A 21704-nucleotide genomic window follows, 5' to 3' on the forward strand; every position below is an offset into this window, starting at 1 on the left:
GGTGACCTGTAGAGATAATATTATTAACTTTTCGTTGTTAGTATTCCAGAACTTTAGCATAGATCAGTGAAAAGCTGTGAGCACAGGTGGTTCATTAATCAGAGAAGACAACATAGGCTTATTATTCAGGTATTAGCTCTTATATCGTTCTTTCAAAAGGAGAACCCTAACGAGGCTCAGTAGGCATATGAACCTTATTGTCCTGTCTGGGCTTAGATAGATATAATAAACAAGCGTGAGTCCGGCCTCTGGGGGGTTATGAGCGACAGTCTCACATAGATGTTTTTGAAGATAATGTATGTTAATAAAGCATTAGCTGATGGCGTTGTACCCCCATTACCAGTGTTAATCTCTTAGTGTGGGTTTAAGGCTCAAGTGTTAGAAAAGGTTCTTGGTGCCAAAGTTCGGTGGAAGCGTGGGGACATTCTTAAGTATGTTAGGAGTATGACTTTTTACATATATGTCCCTGCTGCCGAGTGGGGACCATCGGAGGGGAAAGGTCAGCCCTGTATCTTTACAGGGTGGGGGGTGAAGGAGTGGGCAAGGGGTGAGAGTCATACGGCATAAAGTGCGCAGAAAGTACTTATCTGGCTGGAGATGCTGTTTGTGAGGACGAAGGAGATGAACGAGCAGTGACCGATTCCCAGCTTCTTTCTGGCCTAGGCGAGCGGGGAGGGAGCTGTAGTTGTGGCGGTGATGGTGGGGTTTCAACTTCCAGCTTCAATTTGGCACAGACTGACTTTCCTTCGTCAACCGATTTGATGGCATATAAGAATCCGTTGTGTTGGAAGAGCAACAAGATTTGACCTTATTCGAGACCTACTAAAACATAACTTTTACTTCATATTTATTAAAAACGTACAATATTTTCTATTTTTCCTTTTTATCAATTTTCAATTGTCTAGCTGGGCAGTTAAATAAACGTTTAACCCAAGGGGCAATATGTGTTGATTAGTCACCCAGGGTTACTGCCTTCAGCCAAACACTAATTTTGCTGAGTAATTACTACCTAAATAAAGAAAAGCCCTCCACCAAAACCGACATGTTTCGGCTCATAAAAATAGAGCCGTCGTCAGGGCATATATAATTAAAGTGCTAGGGTGCAAAGTGCATTATAGTAGAGACACACAGCTATTTACAAAAACATTATCAAGGAAAATAACAAAAGAGAGATGTTCTCTCAGGCAAAGTCAGCTATCAAATGAGCAGCGTTGCTCATCTCCCTTATATACCCATGGGAGTGGGTGGAGTCATATCGTTTAGTGCCTCCCATCAACCATTAGGATTTTCATTGGTCCAAATGGTCATCAATCAAAATCCCCTAAATCCTATTGGGTACTCTATCTTCCCCCTGTAGTTGAAAATACCTTATTTCTGCAAAACCTATACCTCCTCAAAGTTCACTATGGCTAGTATACCTTCCTTTACAACTAATGGTTCCAAAGATATGTCCCAGCCAGCTTAAAGAGAACCCGAGGTGTGTTTAAAGAATGTTATCTGCATACAGAGGCTGGATCTGCCTATACAGCCCAGCCTCTGTTGCTATCCCAAACCACACTAAGGTCCCCCTGCACTCTGCAATCCCTCATAAATCACAGCCATGCTATGAGGCTGTGTTTACATCTGTAGTGTCAGTCTCAGCTGCTCCCCCACCTCCTGCATAGCTCCGGTCCCTGCCCCGTCCCTTCCCTCCAATCAGCAGGGAGTGAAGGGATGCAGGCGGGGACTGGAGTTCTGCAGGAGGCGGGGAGAGCAGCAGACTGACACTATAGAGATAAACACAGCCAGCTCTGACAAGCTGTTTGTCAGCAGCGTGGCTGTGATTTATGATGGATTGCAGAGTGCAGGGGAACCTTAGGGGGGTTTGGGATAGCAACAGAGGCAGGGCTGTATAGGCAGTCCCAGCCTCTGTATGCAGATAATATTTTTCAAACCCACCTCGGGTTCTCTTTAAATCTCTCAAAACGCCGTCCTCGGCGAGGATCTCCATAGGACTACATTGGGGACGCCTCATTGGTCCAAGACAGAGCATGTGATCCAGCGTCATCCATGCCTCCCCTCCCACTGAACGTCATGAGGAAAACCGCCTCGAAGTACAATCCCCGCCGCCTCTGATATACGGGGGCGTGGTCTCAGGACATGTCACTGTTGCCATAGTGATAGTAAATGGATAATGCGCGCTGCTCCGCATGTATGTATTTTATGAATGCGGAAGAACCGGCTGTTTACCGTCACTATGGCAACCGGGACGTGCTGAGAGTTTGCCATGGAGAGAGGCGGACAATGCGGGCTGCTCCGTAGAAGTATATCTGATGAATACGGAAGAGCCGGCTGTTTACTATCACTATGGCAACAGTGACACGTCCTGAGACCACGCCCCCGTATATCGGAGGCGGCGGGGATTGTACTTCGAGGCGGTTTTCCTCATGACGTTCAGTGGGAGGGGAGGCATGGATGACGCTGGATCACATGCTCTGTCTTGGACCAATGAGGCGTCCCCAATGTAGTCCTATGGAGATCCTCGCCGAGGACGGCGTTTTGAGAGTTTTAAGCTGGCTGGGACATATCTTTGGAACCATTAGTTGTAAAGGAAGGTATACTAGCCATAGTGAACTTTGTGGAGGTATAGGTTTTGCAGAAATAAGGTATTTTCAACTACAGGGGGAAGATAGAGTACCCAATAGGATTTAGGGGATTTTGATTGATGACCATTTGGACCAATGAAAATCCTAATGGTTGATGTGAGGCACTAAACGATATGACTCCACCCACTCCCATGGGTATATAAGGGAGATGAGCAACGCTGCTCATTTGATAGCTGACTTTGCCTGAGAGAACATCTCTCTTTTGTTATTTTCCTTGATAATGTTTTTGTAAATAGCTGTGTGTCTCTACTATAATGCACTTTGCACCCTAGCACTTTAATTATATATGCCCTGACGACGGCTCTATTTTTATGAGCCGAAACATGTCGGTTTTGGTGGAGGGCTTTTCTTTATTTAGGTAGTAATTACTCAGCAAAATTAGTGTTTGGCTGAAGGCAGTAACCCTGGGTGACTAATCAACACATATTGCCCCTTGGGTTAAACGTTTATTTAACTGCCCAGCTAGACAATTGAAAATTGATAAAAAGGAAAAATAGAAAATATTGTACGTTTTTAATAAATATGAAGTAAAAGTTATGTTTTAGTAGGTCTCGAATAAGGTCAAATCTTGTTGTTTGAAATAAAAATCAGTTGTGTGTAATTTGTGTTGGAAGAGCAGCCGGCACGGAAATCCCCAGCGGTAAGCTATGTTGGCTTTTCTTAAGGCTTGGGCGATTGGCTTGAGTGACCTTCTCTTTTGCAGGGTCTCCGGGGCTAAGTCAGAGTAGAGCTGTACTGATTTTGGTACTCCCGGGAGTTCAGTGAGATGTCTGGCCGCTTGCATGATCTGATCTTTGGCCTCATAATAGTGCAGCTTCATGATAACATCCCGCGGCTGGTCAGGGTTCCTGGGTTTGCCTAAGGCCCTGTGGATCCAGTCGATGCAGAAAAGGCCTGGCTCAGCTTGTGGCAAGATGTCGGAGAGGAGGTTTCCGGCCACCTCCCTTAGTGCGGTGAAGGACTCAGGTAGGCCGCGGATCCGTAAGTTAGACCTGCGTGCCCAGTTTTCAAATTCTTCCAGCTTCTCTTCCAGTTGGGCTATTCGTGCTTCATGTGCCGTCTGTACCTTTTTGTCGTCCGCTATGGCGGCTGCCATGCGGTCGTGGTTATGTTCTAGCATGTTCACCCGGGTTCCAATGTCCCTTATTTGAGCATTGATGCTAGTGACTGCTGTTGTTAGTTCAGTTCTGAAGAGGGTCTTTATGGACTCGTACAGATCCGCATGTAGGCTTGGCATACTTTCCGTGGAGGTTTGTGAGGCCACTGGTTCTGAGTTGCCTCGCTCAGCCACAGGGGAGGAACCGCTCTCCGCCATCTTGTTGTTCTGTCTCGTGGCGCGCTGTTGGAATAAGTCCGGAATAGTCTGTGTAGCTTTCGAGCTGGACTTTGATTTTGATTTCTTTCCCCTCTGCGACATCCCCCTCGTCCGGGGATACCTTTTGGAGCTTAGATGGGTCGCTCTGAAGTGCTTATTTAGGGCCGTTCAGGCAGCGTTCTAACGGAGCTCAAATACCTAGCATCTGTCCAGGTCGGCTCCACGCATGCGCCTCTAAAGAGGAACTTTAACCAAGGATTGAACTTCATTCCAATCAGTAGCTGATGCCCCCTTTTCCATTAGAAATCTTTACCTTTTATCAATTAGATCGTCGGGGAGGTCTGTGTGGCTGATATTGTGGCAAAACCTCTCCCACATTGTGATATCATGATCATGGTCATGACAGTTTCCTGTTTGTGAACCTTGTTGCATTGTGAGAAATAACATCTTTCAAGCAAGCAGCATCTCCTTCTGCACATTGTTAGTGGGTATGGATATGGATAATGCCAGCTGGTGCTGTCTAGTTTTTTTTTCTTGTCTGCCAGTAGTAAAGATGATGACTAGCAGGCTCATTGTTGATCAAACAACATGAACGATTTACGTGGTAAATATTAACCATTTCTTGATATATCTTCTATTTTTTAACTTCTCACTTTGCAATGTATTGATCTATCATTTTTGCCCTACTACTCTTTTTCACTAAAGTTAAAGTGTACCTGAGGTGACCTTGGGGACAAAAAGACATAATTATCTAAAAAGAGGGAAGCCGCTAAATCCTACAGAAGCTTCCCATGCTGTCCTGCAGTGCCCTATCACTGAGGGCCTGATCCCACTGATGCAGTTGTATCCACTTCTGTCCACTGTTCAGCATCTCTAACATTGATGTTTAATTGAAAAGTGGACACAACTGCGTCCATGGGCTCAGGCCCTTAGGGTGGCATCCCTGAAGATTACCAACAAGGGCTTGTCATTAGGAACATCAGGGACGTTTTTCTTGTCAGGCAGGAACATGCTGCTCATGTGGGTGCAGCATGGCCGCGCTTGTGCCAAAAGAGGAGCACAATTGTTAAGAAGGGGTCCCACAAGCAGCGGCTGGAGCGAGGAGGACCTGGTAAGCATCTATAGGATTCAGAGGCTTCCCTCTTCCTAGGTAAGTATGTGTTTTGGGTTCCCTTTAAGTGACACTGGGGTTATTTTCACTAAACTGCAGTAAGCAGGATAAGGTATGTAAAGTTTTACCGCACCATGAGTAGAGCAGAAGGCAGTAAATTACATGCAATGCATTATGCTCTACTCATCGTTATTTTGCTTACCGCAGGTTAGTGAATCTACCCCATTGGCAGCTGGCACCTATCCCAGTGGGCACCTTCTTTACAGTTTAACTCTTTAATTACAAAAAATGAAATCATTTCTAAATACTTTTGTTCAATGCATCATTCTTCCTTCATGGAAAAGTACTACTAACTACTGCATTGGTCTGTCTATGGAAAATGCATGGTTCACAGAACATACTATTCACTAAATGGAAGCTTTTCTAACAAGATAGGCGACTAATGCAGAATGATCTAGGCTGATAAAACTGCACTGCATGAGATTGCTCTTTACATTACAAGAATATATTATATTTAAAATATTATGGAATTTTCTTTTAAGAACAGATTTGCTTTACATGTCTCCAGTGTTATTGGTATGTGTCTTACCACACAAAAGTTTACTTGACGTAAGTTAGATGATATAGCGAAAGAAGGTGTGCAGGTTGGCACTGCAGCAGGTGTACAATCTTGAGTGGGGAGCTGGCAGGACCACTATGCTTCAAACAGCATGGTTGCAATTGCGTGCTCTGGTATAGGAAATAGTAATGCTGTAATTGATTTATCATCTAACTTACAACAAGAGGAGAGAGAGGAGAGGAGACCGGCACTGCAATCGACTTATTTATTCCATGCTGTAAAAGGTGCATACAAAGAGTCACATACTCAGTGCAAAATAGTAAACATACCAGGTGGATGAAGCAATGTGGGTGACGGTGGGTGCTGGGCACTGTGGGCCTGACGGCCGTTTCGCGCAGACGTGCGCTTCAACGGAGGCTCTAGTGCGGGCTGGGCGCTGGCCGGGGATTAAATACATACCGGGGTCAGCATTCAGAATCAGAATCAGAATCAGAATCATTTTATTTCGCCAAGCATGACTGGGTCACGCCCGGAATTGGATTTGGCACAATGGAGCGGTACATAGAGAGAAAGGCAGGAAAATTGTCAGAATAACAGTAAAACATACACAAATCAGAATAACAGTAAAACATACGCAAATATACAAACAGCATCAGATATACATATAGCTCTGAATACATCTTTCAGAACCGCACTGCTGAAGACTACCGCTCCTATGCAGGTGTTAGGGCGCTGATAGAGGGTGGTAGAATGTTAAGGGAGTTCAGGAGGCTGACTGCCATAGGGAAGAAAGAGTTCTTGTGTCTGGTGGTCTTGGTGGAGATGGCCCGGAGTCTCCGACCCAGTGGAAGTGGGGTGAAGAAACAGTGGCCTGGGTGAGAGAGGTCACCTGCCATCCTCAGAGCCCTGGTTCGCAGTCTTGTTTTATACAGGTGGTCAAGTGGGGGCAGAGGTCTCCCAATGATCCTCTCCGCCGACCTGATGGTCCTCTGTAGCTTGTGTCTGTCACTGGCGGTGGCTCCCGCATACCAGACCAGGATGGCGGAGCAGAGGATCGATTCAATGGTGGCAGTGTAAAAGCATGTTAGAATCTCCTGCGCCATGCCGAACTTCCGCAGTTGGCGGAGGAAGAAGAGTCTCTGCTGGGCTTTCCGTTGTGTTGCCATGATGTTGACCCTCCAACTGAGATCGCTGGAGATGGTGGTGCCCAGCAGGCGGGCGCAGGGCACTCTGGCCACCTCGGTGCCATCAATGTAGATGGGAGGCGGGGAAGGAGCAGACTTCCTGAAGTCAATTATAAGTTCGACGGTTTTGGCTGTGTTGAGCACCAGGCAGTTTTCCTTGCACCAGTGGCATAGTCTTTCCACCTGCTTCTGGTAGTCCTGGATGTTGTCCTTGGTGACGAGGCCGACAATGGTGGTGTCATCCGCAAATTTTATGACTTTGACAGAGTCTACCATGGATCTGCAATCATTTGTGTACAGGGAGAAGAGCAGCGGGGACAGGACGCAGCCCTGGGGTGCCCCTGTGTTGGTTATCACTTCTCGTGAGTAGATGTCCCCCAGCTTGACAACTTGGGATCTGTTGGAGAGAAAGTCAGTGATCCATAGACGTAGGGTGGGGTGGACCCCAAGTGTGGCCAGAACATTCTGGAGGGTGTGTGGGCATATAGTGTTAAATGCCGAGCTGAAGTCTAGTAGCAGTACTCTGGCATACGTGTCCTTCCTGTCTAGATGGTTGTAGATATGTTCCAGACAGATGTTTAGAGCATCATCAGTAGACCTATTTGCCCTGTAGGCGAACTGGAGTGGGTCTAGTAGGGGCAGGGTGGATAGCTTTAGGGTGGATAAGACCACTCTCTCTAGGGACTTCATGATAACGGACGTCAGGGCTACAGGCCTGTAGTTGTTGAGGTCGGAGATGCCTTGTTTCTTAGGAACAGGAATAATGGTGGACCTCTTGAAGCACGCAGGGACTCTGCCCTCTGTCAGTGACCTGTTGAAGATTGCAGAAAGGATAGGGGCAAGTTGCTCCGAACAGGTTTTGAGGCAGGCTGGGGACACGCCGTCGGGTCCTGAGGCTTTCCTGGCATTTAGCGTGGACAGGAGGTGCCGAACGTTTGCCTCACTCACTTCCAGAGAGAGTGAGTCCACACTTGAGTCGCTGTGCGTGGGGGCAGGGGGGGGAGAAGGAGGCGGTGGGTGCCCCCCAGGCTGCCTTTCAAACCTGTGGTAGAATTTGCTTAGTTCTTCGGCTAATTTAGGGCTGGGTGTAGCATGTTGCGAGGGAGGCTTGTAGTTGGTGGCAGCCTTAAGCCCTTGCCATACGGCTCGAGAGTTGTTCGAGCGCAGGTTTTGCTTCATCCTCTCAGCAAACTCCTTTTTTGCGGCTCTCAGCTCTCGCTTCAGGGCATTCCTTGCCTTCCTGAATTCCTCCTGGTTTCCCGCCTTGTGAGCCACCTCCTTACGTTTCCGCAGTAGCCGTAGCTTGTTGGAGAACCACGGTTTGTTGTTCGGGTAGACCTTGAAGGATTTGGTTGGGACGCAGGAGGCCTCACAGAAGCTGATGTATGAGGTGACGTTGTCCACCCACTCGTCCAGGTCTGGAGCTGCCAGGGACTCCCAATCCGTGCAATCAAAGCAGGCTTGAAGGTGGAGCTTGGCCTCGCTTGACCATACCTTGGAGGACTTCACGATTCGGAGTATCCACGCCGATAGAAACCGCCCACTTCCTCCTGCAGTCTCCAATCCCATGCTGGAATGCATCTGCACTCCAGCTGGGACTTCCTGGAGGGCGGCACCTCCTCTCTACGGTTGCCTGAGCAGTCCACACTTATTAGGTGGCTGCTGAATGCTATTGCATGTAAACGGCAATCCGAGAGCGGATGTGCGCCATCTTGTGGCCAATGTTGAGAAGGCAGTGCAAATAAGAAAATTTGGATAAAACATGATCCAACATATGGTGATTAAGGGCAGAAATCTGCCTATGTGACACTGAACTCATACGTGAATAACATATTATAGCAGCTTAGTGACTAAAGTGTAAGAATAACGTTATCAGGTGCACGTAAACAGTTAAATATATTGCAAACTGTGTACTCATTAATGGCGTATCAAGTGGAGGTAGTGGCTAAAAATAAGGACAGCGGCAAGCTGCGCTTACTATGATAAAAAGTTGGGAGAGGTAGAATGAGAGAGGGAACTCCTGGACAAAGGGACAATATAAATATTATTATGAATACTGGTACAGTGGCACTATGTTAAAAACACAAGAGGATAAACAAGCACAAAAAAAACCAATAAGTATCCACATTGGAGACATAGCCCATTAGCCTTCAGTGTTCCTGTATACTGAGTTCGATCCACCAACTCCTGGTAATGGAGTATAACGGCTTCTATTTCCTTGACCGTTTCGGCATGTTTCTTTCCAGATCGATCTAAGGCAGTGTCCTGGGGTCCTGCCGCATGCTCTAGGAAGGCCATTTTCCACCTCTTAACGAATTCCTCGTCCTCTTGATGTTCAGATGGTTCAACGTGCCGTCTGAAACCTCTTGCTCTTAGTTGAACCATCTGAACATCAAGAGGACGAGGAATTCGTTAAGAGGTGGAAAATGGCCTTCCTAGAGCATGCGGCAGGACCCCAGGACACTGCCTTAGATCGATCTGAGTTGGTGGATCGAACTCAGTATACAGGAACACTGAAGGCTAATGGGCTATGTCTCCAATGTGGATACTTATTGGGTTTTTTTGTGCTTGTTTATCCTCTTGTGTTTTTAACATAGTGCCACTGTACCAGTATTCATAATAATATTTATATTGTCCCTTTGTCCAGGAGTTCCCTCTCTCATTCTACCTCTCCCAACTTTTTATCATAGTAAGCGCAGCTTGCCGCTGTCCTTATTTTTAGCCACTACCTCCACTTGATACGCCATTAATGAGTACACAGTTTGCAATATATTTAACTGTTTACGTGCACCTGATAACGTTATTCTTACACTTTAGTCACTAAGCTGCTATAATATGTTATTCACGTATGAGTTCAGTGTCACATAGGCAGATTCCTGCCCTTAATCACCATATGTTGGATCATGTTTTATCCAATTTTCTTATTTGCACTGCCTTCTCAACATTGGCCACAAGATGGCGCACATCCGCTCTCGGATTGCCGTTTACATGCAATAGCATTCAGCAGCCACCTAATAAGTGTGGACTGCTCAGGCAACTGTAGAGGGGAGGTGCCGCCCTCCAGGAAGTCCCAGCTGGAGTGCAGATGCATTCCAGCATGGGATTGGAGACTGCAGGAGGAAGTGGGCGGTTTCTATCGGCGTGGATACTCCGAATGCTGACCCCGGTATGTATTTAATCCCCGGCCAGCGCCCAGCCCGCACTAGAGCCTCCGTTGAAGCGCACGTCTGCGCGAAACGGCCGTCAGGCCCACAGTGCCCAGCACCCACCGTCACCCACATTGCTTCATCCACCTGGTATGTTTACTATTTTGCACTGAGTATGTGACTCTTTGTATGCACCTTTTACAGCATGGAATAAATAAGTCGATTGCAGTGCCGGTCTCCTCTCCTCTCTCTCCTCTTGTTGTAAGTTAGATGATAAATCAATTATACTCATTTCTGTAACTCTATCAGTTATATTTTCTATAAATCCCTTCATCTGTTAATTCTTCTGTGCCCTGTGAAGTAAACCTGTATTCCTGTAAGTGTGACAGACATCTTGCTGTGCCTTGTCCTCATTGATTCCCGTGGCTGGCAGCAAATGCCAGATACCTGATGGCAGACAGAGGGACACTTGGAAATGGTCGAGAAGGACAACAGATGACAATACTGGCAAGCAAGTGCAGTTTTGCTTTAAGTACTGATCTAGTTTGGGAATAGAAAAAAAAAAACTGGACAAATAGTCTGCTTAATTACTGAAAGTACTTATTTTTAAATTAGAAATTACCGTAAGTTAATTCGAAACACAATATGCCAGTTTGGCCATTTTGTTTGAGTTGTTTAACCTTCTTTGACTACACTATGGTATATACACCAGGGATGTAATTAGAGCTCAAGCAAACAAACTAGTATACTTATTGAAACATCTTAGAGGGTCACATGCACCCTTTGAGATCGCATGACAATTTTTTATAAGTGCTGATTTTATACAAGTTATACAATTTACCAGGAATTACAATGATGAGAAGGAACTGTTGTGTGTGTTTTTTTTTGTATGGGAAGCAGATGCCTTACTCTATACTCTAGATGAAGAACAATATTTTTAAATAAGAAATAAGATAAATTAACTCTTTGCAGTTAACAAGAAATGTATTTATTGAGCAACATGAAGAATTATGGCCAGAAATCATCATCCTGTACTGTCTAGACAAAAAAATGAAAAGTGTGAACAAAAAAACAAAAAACATGCACGGAATCTAGATGACACAGTACATAAGATATTTTCATATATTATCATCATCATTTTGGAAACAAATGATTTGCAGACACTTTGAAGTGTTAAACAAAAATAGATAAGGTAAATGTCACTGAGAACCAGAGATTAAAGTGAACCTAAAGCCGATAAAAAAAAATGAGATTAACTCACCTGGGGCCTCCCTCAGCCCCCTGCAGCCGATCGGTGCCCTCGCAGCTCCGCTCCGATGTCCCAGGACCCGCCGGTGAGCACTTCCGGTTTCGCCGTCACCGGCCGACAGGCATGGGAACGCGAGTGATTGTTCGCGTTCCCAGCCTGTATATCGCCCCCTATGCTGCTATTGCGGCCAGGAGGCCGCAATAGCAGCATAGGGGACGATATACAGGCTGGGAACGCGAACAATCACTCGCGTTCCCATGCCTGTCGGCCGGTGACGGCGAAACCGGAAGTGCTCACCGGCGGGTCCTGGGACATCGGAGCGGAGCTGCGAGGGCACCGATCGGCTGCAGGGGGCTGAGGGAGGCCCCAGGTGAGTTAATCTCATTTTTTTTTATCGGCTTTAGGTTCACTTTAAGAATAATGAGTGATACATGAGGTGAATTAAAGTACTGCAGCTTTGCTTACCTCCAGCCCCTAGGAGTCTCTGTGTCCCTCCCTGCAGTTCTGCTGTCACCCGTTCTTCTGTAATCCTGTCCATAGCGGCTGCCCTTCCCGACCTGGTCAGTGGCTCCTGCGCATGTGCAGGTGCAGGTATCCTGTAAACCATGCCTGATCAAGATTATTTCTACAAGTTCTGACACTCACTTGTCCTCCTAACTTTGCTCTCCATAGAGCAGAATGTGCTGATCCACAGATAGCCTACCCATGTTACTTCAGGAGAAGGCTGCCCAAAACTGTCGCAAATGATTATTGCTTTCAATGCATTGGTGAGGAGACGACCGTTGCAACTTGCGTGCAAGCCCATCCACTCTATGTCCATTTTATTTGATGTTGAACATATATCTTGTGTACAAGCACAACTCCAATATAGTCCTGTAGTGTAGAGGAATGCAGCTATTCCAACGGAGTTGCAAATTGATCCAGTAAAGAGAAGCCGGGCACCAGATTCCGAAAGGATTTTCACAGCTTTATTACCCTCAATGGGTTAAACACATAGCAGACATACAATGCAGTGGGGAATAAGGGGAACACTGTGGCCTAACATCAGTTTCACGGTGAGTACTGCTTCTTCAGAGGCTCTGCACAAGCCTCTGCTGAAGAAGCGGTACTTACCGTTAAAACGGCTGTTAAGCCGCGGTGTTCCCCTTATCCCCCACTGCATTGTATGTCTGCTATGTGTTTAACCTATTGAGGGTAATAAAGCTGTAAAGATCCTTTTGGAATCTGGTGCCCGGCTTCTCGTTACTGGATTGTTTGGATACTAATCCTCACCGAGAGCACAGGTCTGTTGATCTGTAGCTTATTATACACACTACCTGTCATCGAGTGCCAGCTTTGCTATTTGCTCCTGCATTGAAATATAAGGAGTTGCAAATTGCATGCTAATATGTATATGATGCTCATACGTGATTATATTTGGGGGCATGGGCCTTTGTTTCTTTAGACTGTGAAACATTAAGATATATGTAGCATTTTTAATAATGTTATAAATTAAAGCTTTGATGATTTTATAACATGATACTGTTATAGAGTTACTACAGATAAGCTTTCTGCTTAAGCATATTCAGTTCGCAGCATGCTGCATAGAAGGAATAAGAAATAAGGCAGGATTATTAGCTTGCAAAGAAAAAACTTTCCATTTCACAGAGTGCAGTAACTTTTTCATAATCCTAGAGCTAGAATGCATCTCTCCTGGATTTGCCTTGAAGGTTTTCCCTGGATGTGTTCTGAGATCTGGAGTGATGCCTTTTTACAGAAAGGATTTGCTACAAAGTGGAGTTTGACCTTGCCCAGCCTGTAATAAGAAACGGCCACTTTCCATTTATGAACTGAAATTATACATCTATTTAAATACTGGTAATAAATATTAAATTTAAAAACAGGTTAAGGATACCAGAGCTGAAATCCATATTAGGAGTTGGGAAACGTTGTTGTGCGCATGTACAGAGCGCTCCTGGCTGCGTGCGCCTGCACACTGCCACTCGACGCCGGTGACCTGGACTAAGTTACCGCGGAGGTATTAGGGCACTAAGGAGGGGGATGGGGCAGAATGGGGGGGCGGTGGGCATGAGGACTGCCTCTGGTGCGTGCCTGCTCACCCTGTTTTTAATATAGATTCCAGCTCTGGTATCCTTTAAAGGGAAGGTTCAGGGAGGGTGGGGAAAAAATAAAAATCAATTTCCACTTACCTGGGGCTTCCTCCAGCCCGTGGCAGGCAGGAGGTGCCCTCGCCGCCGCTCCGCAGGCTCCCGGAACTACTGCGCATGCGCAGTACAGCCCGGCGGACGTCCGATGACGTCAGAGCGCCGGCGTGGGACGCAGAAGTACAAGGACTTGGAGCGCAGAAGAGCCCGACCTGGCAGCCGGCCTGGCCAGGTCGGGTCGGCCACCGGAGACCACCGGGAGCCTGCGGAGCGGCGGCGAGGGCACCTCCTGCCTGCCACGGGCTGGAGGAAGCCCCAGGTAAGTGGAAATTGATTTTTATTTTTTCCCCCCCCTCCCTGAACCTTCCCTTTAAAGAGGTCTGCAGATTATTCCCAAGGTCAAAGGCAGATTCTGAGCAGTAAATCAATTCAGGGATACAGATGGAGGACAGCACCGGAAAACCACCAGTCAGAGTGTGCCCAGGCCTCAACCCCAGTGCCTCCTGGGGAGTACATGTACTAAAGAACGAATGGGGCTGGCACAGCTCAAATGTATTCAAGCTATTTATTCAAAGTGAAATGGTAGCAGCACAGACCGCTGTTTCGGGACAAGCCCTTCTTCAAACTGCACTTTAACTATTTGACATTCCTGGACGTGAAACTCACGTCCAGGAAGCCATGTGCGCTCCTGCGTCCACGCGGCCGATCGCGCGCGTGCACGCGCGCTCCCGGCCGGCGGTTTGTTAGCCAGTGAATCAGTGAATCGGGCAACGGTGCCCGATCACTGATTCCTCTCCCCCGCAGAAAAAGCGACAGCTTCTCTCGGAAGCTACACTTTTTCTGCTTCCTATGTCGCTCTAAGCGTACGTGGTACGCTTAGAGTGACGTCACTGTAAACAACTCATGGCTGCCATCTTGTGGCCAAAAAGTAAACTACATCTAAATGTTAAATAAAAATAAAAATACACATATATTTACAAAAAAAATACAATTTCAATCCCACCCTCCCAAAAATACCCACATAAAATGTTTAATTAAAAAAAAAAAAAAAAAAACATTACAATAAAAAAAAAAAAAAAAACACAAATATTTACCTAAGGGTCTAAACTTTTTAAATATCTATGTAAAGATGAAATATTTCTTATTTTTTTTTATTATAAGCTTGTAAATAGTGATGAATGCAAAACGGAAAAAATGCACTTTTATTTCCAAATAAAATATTGTCGCCATACATTGTGATAGGGACATAATTTAAATGGTGTAATAAACGGGACAAATGGGCATATACAATACGTGGGTTTTAATTATGGAGGCATGTATTATTTTAAAACTATAATTGCCGAAAAGTGAGAAATAATGATTTGTGAGAGCAAGCTGATATGCTTATAACAGAGAGAATAAGGCCAGGTTAATGCAGGCATCAATAGCCAGCTTGTCTAGAATACCCATATGATTTCTCAAAATGAAACTGTCATTTTACTTAAGAGGAATGTAATGTAAACTGAGCAAATTATAAACCTCAGAAGAGTAGAAATTATAGAGAAGCTGCTGAAGAAATATTTCAGAATCCCAGTTCACTGATCTATGCTATTGTTTTTGTGGGTCCACTGCTTATTTCCTCTTATATTTAAATCACTCAAACTAGGAGAAACCCAAATGGCACAGTTGGCAATCATCAATGCTCCTATTATGGGTTAAGTTTGAATCTGACCTTTTGACCTTACTATCCACATTAACCATTTCACCTTGAAGGGGTTTTCCCCATAAAAAACCAGAGCAATTTTCACTCATCAGCGCTCCTTCCATTCATTCACCTATAACTTTATTACTACTTATCACAACAAAACAATCTATATCTTGTTATCTTGTTTTTATCGCCACTTATTAGGCTTTCTTCGGTGTGTGTGTGGGGGGGGGGGGGGTACTTTTTGCTAAGAATTATTTTTTTCTAACTCAGTTTTAATGGGAATAGTAAGAAAAAATTAGAAAAAATTCATTATTTCTCAGTTTTCTGCCATTATAGTTTCAAAATAAAATATGCTACCGTAATTAAAACCCACACATTTTATTTGCCCATTTGTCTCGGTTATTGCAACGTTTAAACTTTTTCCCTAGTACAATGTATGGCGCCAATATTTTATTTGGAAATAAAAGTGCATTTTTTCAGTTTTGCGTCTATCCCTAATTACAATCCCATAATTTATAAAGTAATTGTAGTATACAGTTTTTATATACATATTAAAAAAGTTCAGCCCCTTTATTTGTAATTTTTTTTTTTTTATTAAAAAAAATAAAGATAACTTTATGGGAGTGTGGGAGGTCAGGGGTTAATTTAAAAAGAAAAACAATGTAACTAGGGATCATTAACAGAAAAAAAGGGGATGTAATATTACAATATGGCCACAAGATGTCCTCAGTGGTGACTTCAGCTTACCGTGCTATTAGTACGGAAACGGAAGCACTACATGGACGGGATTCATGAATGGCAGAGCCGTCTGATTAGACGGCTGCAGCCATTCACAGGGGGGCTTAGATCAGTGAATGGGATTTGTGTTCCCATTCATTGATCTAGCGGCTAACGATCGGCGGTAATGAGCGGCAGTGCTGAGCGCGGAAGGGGGGGGATGGGGGGCGGCGGGAGGGATGTAGTAGCTACGTCTCTGCACAGAGCTGTGGCATTTTGCAGCGACATAGTTACTCATCCTGGGGGAGGGGAAGTGGTTAAAGGGTAGATGTGGGCCAAAACGTTAAACCTCCTATATGTCAGATCAGAATCCCCAGTATCGGCCCCATCTCTGACGCTATGGAAAACCAGTCGCTTTAAATACTCACTTCACTCCCTCCTTGATGACAGAGATCTGTTAAAACCCTGATTTAGTTCCTGGCCATTCCCCTTGTGGCTTCCAATGGTGTGCTCTTCACAAATTTACTACTGTAAAGAAATTAAAAGGACCTTCAAGGTTTTGTCTACTCAATATTTTATACAGAATTACCATCCGGTCCGCCCCTCTTCACAGCGTCTGGCACACTTCATGGAGGAAATGCTTCCTTTCATCCCTGCGCTGCTGGTAGCAGACTTCGGTGCACACACTGTAATGTACCGGTGTCCTGTCGCTTCAGACTACCCGTCTGAAATAGCTACTTTGTGCACTGCGCATGCGTTAGCATGCGCACATCCATCAGCTCTTCAAAGGAGGGTCGTCCCTTTTAGCTACCTTTCTGGGTCAAAACGGCTTCTGCAGACAAGTGTGGATTGTTTGTGCCCTGCAGCCGTATCCCCAGTGTTCTGATCGTCTCTTCCTCCTGCACGGCGGTGGATAGCCCTTGTTACATTGTTGCTACATTCCCCTGGCTCAAACTGATCGCCTCTCCTGATGGCTAAACCTATTCCTGGCTACCTATACGGCAGCCACCTATTACTGGCTACACCTATTCCTGGCTACTTATACGGGGGGCACCTATATTGGCGTGGGAACTTTTTTTTTTTTAAATGTACAGGTAAAATTTTTTGGTTAATTAAGAATAATAAAGGACTTTATTCATGGTTGTGTTTTTATTTCAGTTAACCCTTTGTGGAAATGGGTAAGGGGTACTTTGTACCCCTATTATACTCATTTCTCCTGGGGGGGGGGATCTGGGGGTCCCCTTCTTAAAGGGGACTACTAGATGCCACCATGAACCCCCCCCAAGGATGTTGTCGCCCCCACCTCCTCCTAAGGCTTTGCCGCCCCTCCCCCAGAGCCCCCACCATACCATGGACAATGTGGGCTGGTATAGCTCCTGTGGCATACTTTACCAGCATAGGTATCAGTGAAAAGGAGCATCAAGACATGCCCCTGCCACATGTTAACCACTTCAGGACCACAGGCTTTACTCTTTTTTTACTATTTCTTCCCCCTCCCCCCCCCCCCCCCCAGCCAGCAAATCAGCGTGATCGGCTGTCATAGGTTTCAGCCTATTACAGCAGATCACTGTTAGGTCTCCCAGGGGGACAGCCGTGTCACACAGCTGTCTCCAGTACAGCTCTGCTGCAGATCGCAGCACGGTACAGTGTTTATAGATGGCGGTTTCACCGCCTAACAGTCTCCGAGCGATGATCGCCGCTGGGAGACTGGAGGCGGAGCAACTTTCCACCGACCAAGCAGGAGATATGCGCGATCTTCTGCAAACTGCAGCCCCAGGACTTTACGCCGATCGGCGTTAGGCGGTCCTGGGGCTGCCGCTGCAGCCACGCCCATCGGTGTGACGCGGTCATAGAGTAGTTAAGCTTGGTTACATTTGTATTTGCGGGCCACAACATGCTTCCTTTAAATGGAGGCATAACTGCAGCACTGGAGCCAGGGAGGTGAGTGATTGTTAAACTGCCGCAAATCTCCCTGGCAGCATGAGTTTTTTTTCCAGGTTTTAGGGTCTGAAAGGGTGCAAAAAAATTGTACCCCTTTTAGACCGTACAATCCGGAATGAATCATACCGCCAAGGGGGTTAAGGACAAGAAGAGGAGGTAATATTCATTTGTGTGCTTAGTTGTAGGGCTGTGCAGCAACCTGACCAAGCTGCACAGGCCTGTGTTGTGAAAAATGGCCTGGTCACTAGGGGAGTGTAAGCCTGTGGTCCTGAAGTGGTTAAAAACAAAGGTAGTACCAATCCAAAAAGGATTGATAAGCCAAATAGGACCATTGGATTTTACTCCTATGGCTAAAAAGGGGCCTTAAAAACAAAGGTAGCACAATCCACCGAGGGTTAACATGCCAAATACGACTGTCGGATTTTGCTCCTTTGAACAAGAAGTGCCTTTAAAAAAATCACAGGTAGCACAATTCACCGAGGGTTAACATAGCAAATACCACTGTCAGATTTTGCTCCTATGGCTCAAAAGTGGCATAAAAACACAGGTAGCGCAATCCACAGAGGGTTAAAGAGAATCTGTATTGTTAAAATCACACAAAAGTAAACATACCAGTGTGTTAGGGGACATCTCCTATTACCCTCTGTCACAATTTCGCCACTCCCCGCCGCATTAAAAGTAGTCAAAAACAGTTTTAAAAAGTTTGTTTGTAAACAAACAAAATGGCCACCAAAACAGGAAGTAGGTTGATGTACAGTATGTCCACACATAGAAAATACATCCATACACAATCAGGCTGTATACAGCCTTCCTTTTGAATCTCAAGAGATCATTTGTGTGTTTCTTTCCCCCTGCAGCTCACTGAAGAGTTACAAGCTGATTGTTTGTTTACTCTTGCAGACAGCTCTGCCCGGTTGTCTGTAATTCTGCAGTATGTGACTCATCAGTATGTGAACAGAGGATTTATCCAGCTTGTAAAAGATAAGAGAAAAGCTGGCTAATGTAAATAACAGACACACACAGGGGAGTGTACATAGAGGGGGCATGCATAGCAGATCACACTGAAGAGTTGGCAGCCTTCCAGACACAGGACGACAAGTCCGACAGGGGAAAGATAAGCTGATTTATTACAGAGATGGTGATAGTATAAAGTGCTACAGTAAGCCAGAACACATTATAATAGGTTTAGGAACCTGTAGGATGGTATAAAACACAATGACATTTTTGTTACAGAGTCCCTTTAAGATGCCAAATACGACAGTCGGATTTTGCTCCTTTGGCCAAAAAGCACCTTAAAAAAAAACACAGGTAGTAGAAATTGGGTTAAAGAGAACCTGTAACAAAAAAGAAGAAGTTTCCCTGGGGGGTACTCACCTCAGGAGGGGGAAGTCTCAGGGTCCCAATGAGGCTTCCCCCTCCCCTGTAGCTGCAGGCAATCCAGCACTGGCTCCCCCGAAGTGTCCGGCAATCCTCCCTCAACAAGCCTGACAAGCGCTGATTTATTTACCTTTCCTGGCTCCAGAGGGGGCGCTGTTGCGGCTCTCCGCATAGAGATAGGCGGAAATAGCCTGAGACTTGCGCCTGCACAGTAGGGCGGCCCAACAGCGATCTCCGAGCGGAGAGCCGATACTGCACCTGCGCTGGAACTGGGAAAGTAAATATTTACATCCCCGATGTTCGGGGAGCTTTATCGCTGCCGCCGTGGGACCGAGGAGGATGGGGAAAGCCTCGATAGTATCTGGAGGCTTCCTCCACCCAAGGTGAGTACCCCACTGGGGATGTTTTTTTTGTTATAGGTTTTCTTTAAAGAGAATCTGTATTGTTAAAATCGCACAAAAGTAAACATACCAGTGCGTTAGGGGACATCTCCTATTACCCTCTGTCACAATTTCGCCGCTCCTCGCCGCATTAAAAGTGGTTAAAAACAGTTTAAAAAGTTCGTTTATAAACAAACAAAATGGCCACCAAAACAGGAAGTAGGTTGATGTACAGTATGTCCACACATAGAAAATACATCCATACACAAGCAGGCTGTATACAGCCTTCCTTTTTAATCTCAAGAGATCTTTTGTGTGTTTCTTTCCCCCTGCAGCTATCTTCCACTGAAGTGTCAGGCTGTTTCTTACTGCAGAGTGCAGACAGCTCTGCCCATATGTAATTCATCAGTATGTGAAAGCCCAGCCAGCTCAGATGAGGATTTATCCAGCTTGTAAAAGATAAGAGAGAAGAGAGAAGCTGACCTAATCTAGTTTCAAAAACTTTTTTATTAGGTAGCCATAGAAAGGGAATTACATGCAGTTATTGTAAAGAGCAAACAATAGGCACAAGTTGGCATTATTGATTGAATACAGAAGGACTGCAGATACATACATTTCGTCAGGTTACAGTATGCAATTGGTGGTCTAATTTGAAGCAGTGGTCAGTCTCTAGAGCTACCTAAAGATTATCTTGAGATAAAGACTAGGTATAGTCTTGGATGTAGATAGCCTGTGGCTAGTATTGATAGTATAACAACTAAACAATAACGAAGAACAGAACAACGAAAGAGAAAACGAAAAATAAACAGAAAGAAAAAATTAATACAGAGTTGGAATTGATGGTCACCTGAGCCTCAGTGTCCTTGGTTATTTATGAGAAGGGAAGAGGAGGGAAGGATACACTTCTGGTGTAGGACCTTGGTTAGGGCTGATAAGCCAGCATAGTTATCTAGAAAGTAGTGTTGGGCGAACATCTAGATGTTCGGGTTCGGGGCGAACAGGCCGAACATGGCCGCGATGTTCGGGTGTTCGACCCGAACTCCGAACATAATGGAAGTCAATGGGGACCCGAACTTTTGTGGTTTGTAAAGCCTCCTTACATGCTACATACCCCAAATTTACAGGGTATGTGCACCTTGGGAGTGGGTACAAGAGGAAAAAAATTTTTAGCAAAAAGAGCTTATAGTTTTTGAGAAAATCGATTTTAAAGTTTCAAAGGGAAAACTGTCTTTTAAATGCGGGAAATGTCTGTTTTCTTTGCACAGGTAACATGCTTTTTGTCGGCATGCAGTCATAAATGTAATACATATAAGAGGTTCCAGGAAAAGGGACCGGTAATGCTAACCCAGCAGCAGCACACGTGATGGAACAGGAGGAGGGTGGCGCAGGAGGAGAAGGCCACGCTTTGAGACACAACAACCCAGGCCTTGCATGAGGACAAGAAGCGTGCGGATAGCATGCTTTGTACCACCATGCAGTCATAAATGTAATAAAGATAAGTGGTTCAATAAACAGGGACCACGCGGCAACGCTAACCCAGCAGCAGCACACGTGATGGAACAGGAGGAGGCGCAGGAGGAGAAGGCCACGCTTTGTGAGACACAACAACCCAGGCCTTGCATGAGGACAAAAAGCGTGCGGATAGCATGCTTTGTACCGCCATGTAGTCATAAATGTAATAAAGATAAGAGGTTCCATAAACAGGGACCGGCAACGGTAACCCAGCAGCAGCAGCAGCAGCACACGTGATGGAACAGGAGGAGGCGCAGGAGGAGAAGGCCACGCTTTGTGAGACACAACAACCCAGGCCTTGCATGAGGACAAAAAGCGTGCGGATAGCATGCTTTGTACCGCCATGTAGTCATAAATGTAATAAAGATAAGAGGTTCCATAAACAGGGACCGGCAACGGTAACCCAGCAGCAGCAGCAGCAGCACACGTGATGGAACAGGAGGAGGCGCAGGAGGAGAAGGCCACGCTTTGTGAGACACAACAACCCAGGCCTTGCATGAGGACAAAAAGCGTGCGGATATAGCAGCAATGCTTTTTGCCGCCATGCAGTCATAAATGTAATACAGATGAGAGGTTCAATAAACAGGGACCGGAAACGCTAAACCATCCCAGATGTTCATCGGTCATGTTACTTGGTTGGGGTCCAGGAGTGTTGCGTAGTCGTTTCCAATCCAGGATTGATTCATTTTAATTTGAGTCAGACGGTCTGCATTTTCTGTGGAGAGGCGGATACGCCG

Source organism: Hyperolius riggenbachi, chromosome 5, assembly GCF_040937935.1.
Source record: "Hyperolius riggenbachi isolate aHypRig1 chromosome 5, aHypRig1.pri, whole genome shotgun sequence".
In the NCBI taxonomy this organism is placed as follows: Eukaryota; Metazoa; Chordata; class Amphibia; order Anura; family Hyperoliidae; genus Hyperolius; species Hyperolius riggenbachi.